At 38.2% G+C, this 8,129-nt stretch overlaps 1 protein-coding gene across 1 annotated transcript in view; it reads left to right on the top strand.

Annotated features, from left to right (window-relative positions):
- Positions 1 to 65: 65 nt before the first annotated feature.
- The window catches only part of Sytbeta (Synaptotagmin beta), a 33,699-nt gene continuing 25,635 nt past the window's right edge, over positions 66 to 8,129 (top strand). Inside the window, exon 1 of the mRNA XM_015175068.3 lies at positions 66 to 727. The gene's annotated coding sequence lies outside the window, so the exon portion shown is untranslated. The remainder of the gene's footprint in view (positions 728 to 8,129) is intronic.

Here is an 8,129-nt window from a genome sequence, read left to right as displayed (position 1 = left end):
TGAAAAGGGCGGCGGGCCGAAAGGACAGCGACTGTAGCGCGCTCTTTGGGGCTGCCACAAGGCAAATGCCTTCGGGATGGACGTCAATCCAAATTTAACCCCTAATGCTGATTGCTGCATAGACAGTCGAGACAATTACCGGCCAGCCACGTTATCAACAAAATGAACACAACACGAAGCTGTCCGTAATCTCTGACTGATAACAGGCGAAAGCTTTTTGCCGAATTAGCGCCACGCGAAGCCTTTGCCCAAAGGAGCTTTTTGCGAGCAACACGAACGATGGTGACAACATTTCTAGCATATGGTAGCATTCTATGGCGTATCGGCTATCATTATATATCCTGGCGTTGTGGCAAGCAGTTGGAATCTGGCACGCAAAGCGGTAGATGTTGCTACCATTTCATTTGTGCATCGAGCTACTCAATTTGTTTACAACTCAAATACAAGTGAATTTTTTCAAAATTTCAAAACATTGTCAATTGTGTTAGAAAAGTGCAATTGTTTCTGTGTATAAATCAAATTTGTGAGTCTTAAAAGGAGATGAAACTAAAATAGCTTTACAGCAGTTGCAAAACAATTATGTTCCGCGTGCGTCCAATTTGCATTAACAATAAATAATAATAACTTGTTTTAGTGCTTATTGCAAGAAACAGTTGAGAACTCATTCAAATTATAGTATTAAAACAATCGGTGAAATAAAATAAATTACTTTTTTAAATTCCCCAGGGTAAGTTGAATGTAACTTTGATTTAAAAAATATATAAATACGTAATTTGCTATGATTGATTTGTTTGTAAATATCAAGCGAATTAAATTCTCATATTTGCCCAATAATTTCTAAATAAATATCCAATATATTATGTGCTTAAGCCATTAAAAGATTGACTTGCTATTTTTGATAGATGCCACTTCTAATGGCATAATGGATTTTTATTTGTCACTTGGGAAAAAGGAAAACAAAAATGTCATTTAATTCCGTGCCTGTTAAGTGAAACTCAACCAAAATAAACGTATGTAGCATGTGTAAGGCTACATCCCGCCCGGCAGTCTCCCCAATCATCTCGTGTAGAGGTTATTAAAACTGCGATTGCTTGCCTAGCGGGCAGCCATGGCACAAACTGGCGATGTCCTTGGCAAAAGGCAATCCCAGTAATAAGAGGGCACAGCAGTCAGAGGGACCCTTGGCCACTCCTGGGCTGGTCCTATTGGCTTCACTTGGTTTGGGTTGGGCCGGTTTGCTTCCATTCAGAGGCGTATGGACTTCTATGTGCATAATATTTGAGTGGGCAGCATTTCTCTTGGGTTCTGTGCGGAATTATATTTAGCAACTGCACTTACATGGCATACAACATGAATTTGAATCTTTGATAAAATACGCACAGCATGGTTGGCCGCTTATCAGTTATATTTGTATACATTTCTATAATTTTTGACAATATTCGCTACGCCACACAGACCACTTGGCTATTACGCCTACGCTCAATTGATTACATCGAGGCTTGTGTTTTCAAAAACGCTTTTATGACGTCAATCAGCAATTCAGACCATATACCAAAACGATATATACAAATTTGGCCTATTTATCTTGGCAGACACGAAGACGGATAACGAATATAAACAAATTAAACAATGTTTATTGATTATTTTATCATGAAATTTCTAACAGAATGCACCAGCGAGAATAGTTTAAGACTCTTGATTTAAAGCCCAGCATTGCACGGTATAAAAAGCACTCACACAAACATTTACTGACCAATAATATTCATTTACTAATATGTATATTCCCAACTTCTACGGCTTGGACTCAGCATTGTTTCACTTTGAAACGAACCGTAACGAAATACGCTCAAAATAAACAAGTTAAAGTACTTTAAACGCGAGCGCTTGATTCATATTTGCGAGTGGAATTGGCAAATTTCACATAAGGTAATTACAGAACAAAATTCAGTTGAAATCCCAACCGAATTATATTTATTTTCCAAAATAAATGATGTTAGTTCAGAATAAACAAGTAAGAGTACTTTAGTCGGAATTGCCCGATTCACACTTGCGGCTGGAAATTCCAAAAAACCCCGCGACATACTTCACATACTTCACTAATGATAAATATAGTAAAATATCAGCTCCTAGCTATTATAGTTTCGCTTATGCGTTGATCAGTCATTAGGTTGAGATTTCTTTTGAAACATGGTTGAAAGCCCAGAGGAGTAATTGGTAAGCATATTGTATCCCATTGCCAAACACAGCATAATTATAGCTTCGCAAGTGAAGCCGCAATGCAAACATGGTTATCATACACGTAAGAGTGCTTTAGACGGGTGTGTCCGACTTTGAAATATACTCTGAACCTAACTCTGAGTTGTCCTTACAATTATTCTAGCTTCAATCCATGCAGTATACTTGATCTTTATATACTAAGTATATCATATGTCATACATCATAAATATAAATCTCTTCTAACATTATCTCTGCTTTAGGTGTTAAGCTCTAAAAACACAAAACTAATATACTTTTGTCACATTCAGACCAGTTTAAAAAATATCCACTATTTATTTTTTTTAGCATACATTTTGCAGTTGAAGCTAATTTGTATTTATTTGCGCAGCTTTTCCTTATGAGAAAAACGTACTTTTTTGGCGACTTTTTGGTTTTTTTTTTTTTAGATATATTTGTCTAATGTTCCAGACTGTTTTCCAGATTAGACAATAAAACAGTTGTCCCAATGAGAAGCTAGCAAAATCATTGTTAAGTTTCTTCAAGCTAAGCAAATAATTCGCATGTCTGACGCTCGAAAAGTAGATAAACAATTCACGAAATGTGCACACGTTTTAATTGTGGCAATTGCATGGCGAAATTGGCTAAATCAATATTTAGCAAAAATATCTGCTGTTTTAGTAATAAAAGCAGCCATCACTGCGAACCGAAATCAGTTGAGGACCGAATACGAAATCCAAAATGCGTTGGTTTCATTCTTTTATTTTCATCAGCCTGATGGCTTTGGTGCTGTCAGATAAACCAAATCTCCTTGTACGTGCACCAAGAATCCGCCAATCTCTAATCAAGTTGGCCGTTCAACCGGCCATTGCCAGCGGGCCAGTGGCAGTGACATCTGTCGAAGAACCTCTCATCAAGTTGGCCGTTCAACCGGCCATTGCCAGCGAGCCAGTAGCAGAGACATCTGTTGAAGAAAGTCCGGAGGATGAGGAGCCTGTGCAAATAGCGCCCGTACAGACTGGCCGCCGAATTAGGCCCTTTGTCGGTCCCCAATACTGGCCCGGATATCAGCCCAGATACGAGCCCGAGAGCTGGTACGGCTATAGACCTTTCTGGGGAGGATACGGACAGGTGAGACAGCCCAGACGCTGGGCTCCCCGTTATTGGGGTCCCAGAGTGGTTGTGCCCGTCGAAGTCAGCACAGTTGGTCCTGTCGCCGCTGTCATAGAGCCCGAAGTAGTTGAAGATGTGGTTGCCAACACGGATGCCGATGAAGCAACACCCGAGTTAGTCTAGGGAGTATTGGTACAGCCTGGTACAGCACGGATATATCATAATATTTTCCATATGGGATCTGGTTCAATAAACAATAGCCTAAATTCCGTAAAATCTGGATCTAATTATTGGGTGCCAGTTTAATTCGGAGTTTAGTCAACCTTTGCATAAACAATAAAATTGTTTATCTTATCGGACAATTTGTGTATGCTCTATGCTTGTTGAAATACCAAATAGCAAAAAGAACGTAAACAGTACGCCAGTCACCCATCAAAGTCAATTGCAGAGCTCCCAACCTGCCATATGGCGCAATATTGGAAAATCCAATCAAAATGTTAATTCGACGACACAACAAACGCAAAGCGGCCAGAACGGCGTTATGCTCCCGCTAAAACCTGTTGCCATTGTTATGTAAAGTTCGATGGCCATGTAACCAGCCCGGAATGGACGCTCCGTGCTTTTCTTTTCAGCATGCCCGATTGCTCTCGAGGGCGTAAAACGCGTCAAATCCGATGAGAGAGAATTCGCTCTATGTTTTATGCGCCAATTTTTTTTGCTTTTAAATCAATTTTATGTAGATACAAATGTGCCTGAGTATAGCGAGGGACATGGGAATGTGTTTCGCTTCAATGGAACGGCTACTCCTTTAGTACTAGGCGTGGCTCACCTTCGCACTTGCTAATTTATTACACAGGTCAACCAACAATAGAAAGCATTACAATATCCTGCCCAAGCACTGTGAAGTGTCACCGAGTTTATTCTTCAGGTCTTTGTCTGAGTCTGAGCCAGGATATTCAGCTACTACCACGCTCGCACAGCTTTGTAGTACTGAGGCCAAAATGAAAACGCAATTTCCTTTAAGAAAGACTAACTGAATTGTTAGCTTTGCGCCGAGCAAGTTATACAAATTGATAGCTTGACAGCTTCTAAGTTAATTGCTAAGTTTCGTTAAATTAAGAAACTATTATTGGATTTGTGTCAAAAATATTCAAACTAAATAGAGTGTGGGAGAGGTCGGTAATGCTCGTCTACAAGAAATGGCTGTAAAAATCAAAGAACAAGGCCTTGGTCTTATAGAGATTGGCGGACGGACGAATGTATCCAAAAGTGGAATATGCAAAATCTGTTATCTATAGAGGACTATTAGCGGGCAGAGCAAATAGAATATTGGTGGGTAGAGCGTGAAGCAATGTCAGCTTGGCTAAAACCCGTGCGGACATCGTTGCTGTGCTGGTAATAATATTTGTGATATACCATAAGATCTATAAAATATAATTTAATTAAAGAGTCTGAAATTATGTTGACAAGCTTTTCATAATATTTCAAAAGTTAAATACAAGTCCATTTAAAGCTGGTTAAATTGAAAGCAGAGATAGGAAAATTAAGCAATTTAGGAAAAGCTGGTAAAATAAATTTCGCATGTGGAACGCAGAGCTCAGATTTATACAGGCAGAATATTAAACTGCTAACAAAAAGTGGGTGAATAATTGATATAAAGGACCAAAACACATCCAATATCGAAAACAAGCTCAAATTTGTAATGAATTAAATTTAAAAGTTCCGAAGCACAGGATATAATTCGTTCGACGTTCTTAGTCATAATGCGACAGCAGGTCCTGACGGAACGAGTATTTAACTGCGGATCAAGGGTGTTGAGAGTTTCTATAGCAATTGGAACACACGCCAAGACGGCTTTTGTCAGCTTTGATGATGACTTCTTCTGTTTTTCATACGTGTGCGACGTCCGAATGCATCATAAAAGTCAGCCCAAATACGTGATTTCATCTAGATCGGTTGTCTTTAACAGCTGTTCATATAATTAAAAATGAACAGAAAAAAAAAACAGAAAGTGCGGTACAATGTTGAACACGTCGAAGATTTAATACCCTTGTAGACATTTGACTTGCAAATATGAAAAGTGAGCAAGCAAATACTGAACTTGGCGAACGTATTTTGAAAACATAATCATTTTTCATAAACCTTAATCTTCAACTGATTCTTTCTATAGAGCTTTATATTACAACAGTTTTGGTTAAGATTTCTTGAAAAACATACTACCAGCAATAGCAAGATGAGCCTATGCAAAGTTTTGAGATGAGAGTCTTCAGACCGAGAGAAAGAGGCTATATCAACACAAGAATATGTATTCTTTATGAGATCGGAGATGTCTTACTCATTTCATGACTAAATTATAATACCCTAAACAAGGGCTTATCCCAACGCGGTAAATGATTTTACTCTTTTGAGCTGAGCTCAATAAACTTGCAGGGTCGGCATGTTGAACTAGCGCAAACATTAATCAAGGTTCAGTCTTTAGGCCTCCATAAAACCTTATCAATATTTGTTTAATTTCGAATTAAAAGCGTTCTTTATGTATGGGTATATGACAAATATTTTCAACAAACCGCCACATAACAGCAATTGTGCAAACTTAGCCAAGTTCTTGGAATAATTCCGCAAATGGAATCATTCAAAGACACAAAATATGGTGTTGAAGTTGACAAATTTATTTACCGATCGACCAAATTCGCATCCATCTCGACTCCAATCTTGATAACAGCTGTTGTTAAGCAAACAATAACAACTAATTTAAATAATGATAATAATCATAATACAGGCTTTCCAGCTTTTTCGATTTGTCGTTTTGTACGTATAAAAACTTGGAAGGCAGAGCTCTCTAGACCAGTTACTAGTAAACCATCCAACATGCGTACCATTTTACTGCTCGCCCTTTTCGGCTTTGTGCTCTTCGCCACAATAACCGCAAGTGAAGACGCTGACAAGGATCAATCAAAGGAAGACGATATTTCCGGTGCTGATGAAGCGGGTGACGACAACAGCGATGCGAATGAGTCCGATGATGGAGACGATGATGTCGAAGGCGACGATGCTGACGATGCCGATGACAAAGATGACGATAAGGATGATAAGGATAGCGACGAGGCCGACGATAAAGACGATTAAGGAGACATAACTGTCCCTTAATAATACAAATACTTCTACCTCTTAATGCTATCTTGCACTCTCCATCTGAGCAATCGCAACACAACCCGTTCAACAGGATCATTTAAATAAAAAGTTTTCCTATACACACGCACTTTTCTTGTTAAATATATAAATTTGGTGATTGACCTATTAAAATTTATATAACATAAACTAACTATTTTCAAAGCCGATTGGCTTTAGGATCTATAAAACTGTATTCCTTAAATTTAAAAAAAATATGTATGCATATGTTATGAGTGCGGGTATTATTATACCATTTTATATACGTACGACTTACCTGACAACAAATTAGTGTTGACTTTTTCCAAAGATCTGTTTTTAAAGCACATTTGAACATCAGAAGCAGTTTCTTATAAATTGTACTCCGTCACACGCTTAAACAGTATTCATTGAAGACTCGAAATGCGAACATTTATTTTAACGCTTGTATTCTGCCTGGGGCTCGTCTCGGTTTGCTCTGATTACCAAATTGATGGCTTGGACGATGAGGACACCGATGAATCTGAAAATGAAAACGATAACGATGTTAAAAACAATGACAATGAGAATACGGATGACGATGAAGACGATCACGATAATGATGATGGAACCAATGAGAATGGAGATACGAATGATGCAGCGCATAATTTCCTAAGATATCCCCCAGAAAACACAAATATCAAGAAGTTTCCGCGATTTGCTGTGCTTAAGCGTCAAAAGCCGCTCTTCTTTGACAACTCAAATTAGAATTGTTAAATACTGACGTGTCTTTATTTTTGTTACTGTTAATTATTTATTTAACAACTCGCTACGCGTGTAAAACCCATTTTATGCCCGAGACAAGTTTGCACAGTTGTACCCAAGTAAATAATATGTGTCCACAGCAATATAAAATGTACGCACGCAGTCCCACATGTTCTATATAATTTCAAAAATAGGTTAATTGAGCCAATGCTTACACACACTTTTGAAGCGCAGAGGAAATGCGCTTTGCATTCTGCAATCGAACAACTTTATTTCCAACTACTTAGTTTAAACTTTAGAGGAGTGTTTTTAAAGTTATATTTCATCTATGCAAAAATATAAATGAATAAATATATATTTTTAATTACGTACTTACCTTTAAGCTCACATGCGCGAATTTTTTATCGTTATATTTCAGAAGGCGGGAGACGAACTTCCTCTATAATCCCATCACTGAAAAATAACAGAAAAGCCTTACTTGAATTAGTGAAAATGCATGACTTTGCTACTCTTGTTTTAAATATAATAGGTTAAAGTTATGCTTATAATACGTACCAGTTATTTCAAATGGCTCCTCCAAAATCAAAGACGCCGTCTCATTTTTTGCTTATGTTGCCGTCTCCTATAATATTAAAGCCGCCGGCTCCTCCTAATTGCAGGCCGCCATCCTCTCCAATATTAAAGCTGCCGTATCCTCCTTTTCTCAACCTGTCCCCTCCTCTAAAATTAAAGCCACCGCGTCATCCTTTGCTTAAGTTCCCATCTTCACTATAGTAGAAGCCGCCTTCTCTTCTATTGATGCCGCCTCATCCTCCTCTTAAAGTGAAGCCTATGAGGCTGACTTACTTGAATTTATGAGAATTGCGTAGAAGGGCATTCTATAAGAATAAATTTTTTTAAATTTGCATTGC

This window comes from Drosophila virilis, chromosome 3 (genome assembly GCF_030788295.1).
Source record: "Drosophila virilis strain 15010-1051.87 chromosome 3, Dvir_AGI_RSII-ME, whole genome shotgun sequence".
NCBI classification, from domain to species: Eukaryota; Metazoa; Arthropoda; class Insecta; order Diptera; family Drosophilidae; genus Drosophila; species Drosophila virilis.
Note: the sequence above shows the minus strand (reverse complement) of the source record. Positions and strands in the feature narration are given on the sequence as shown.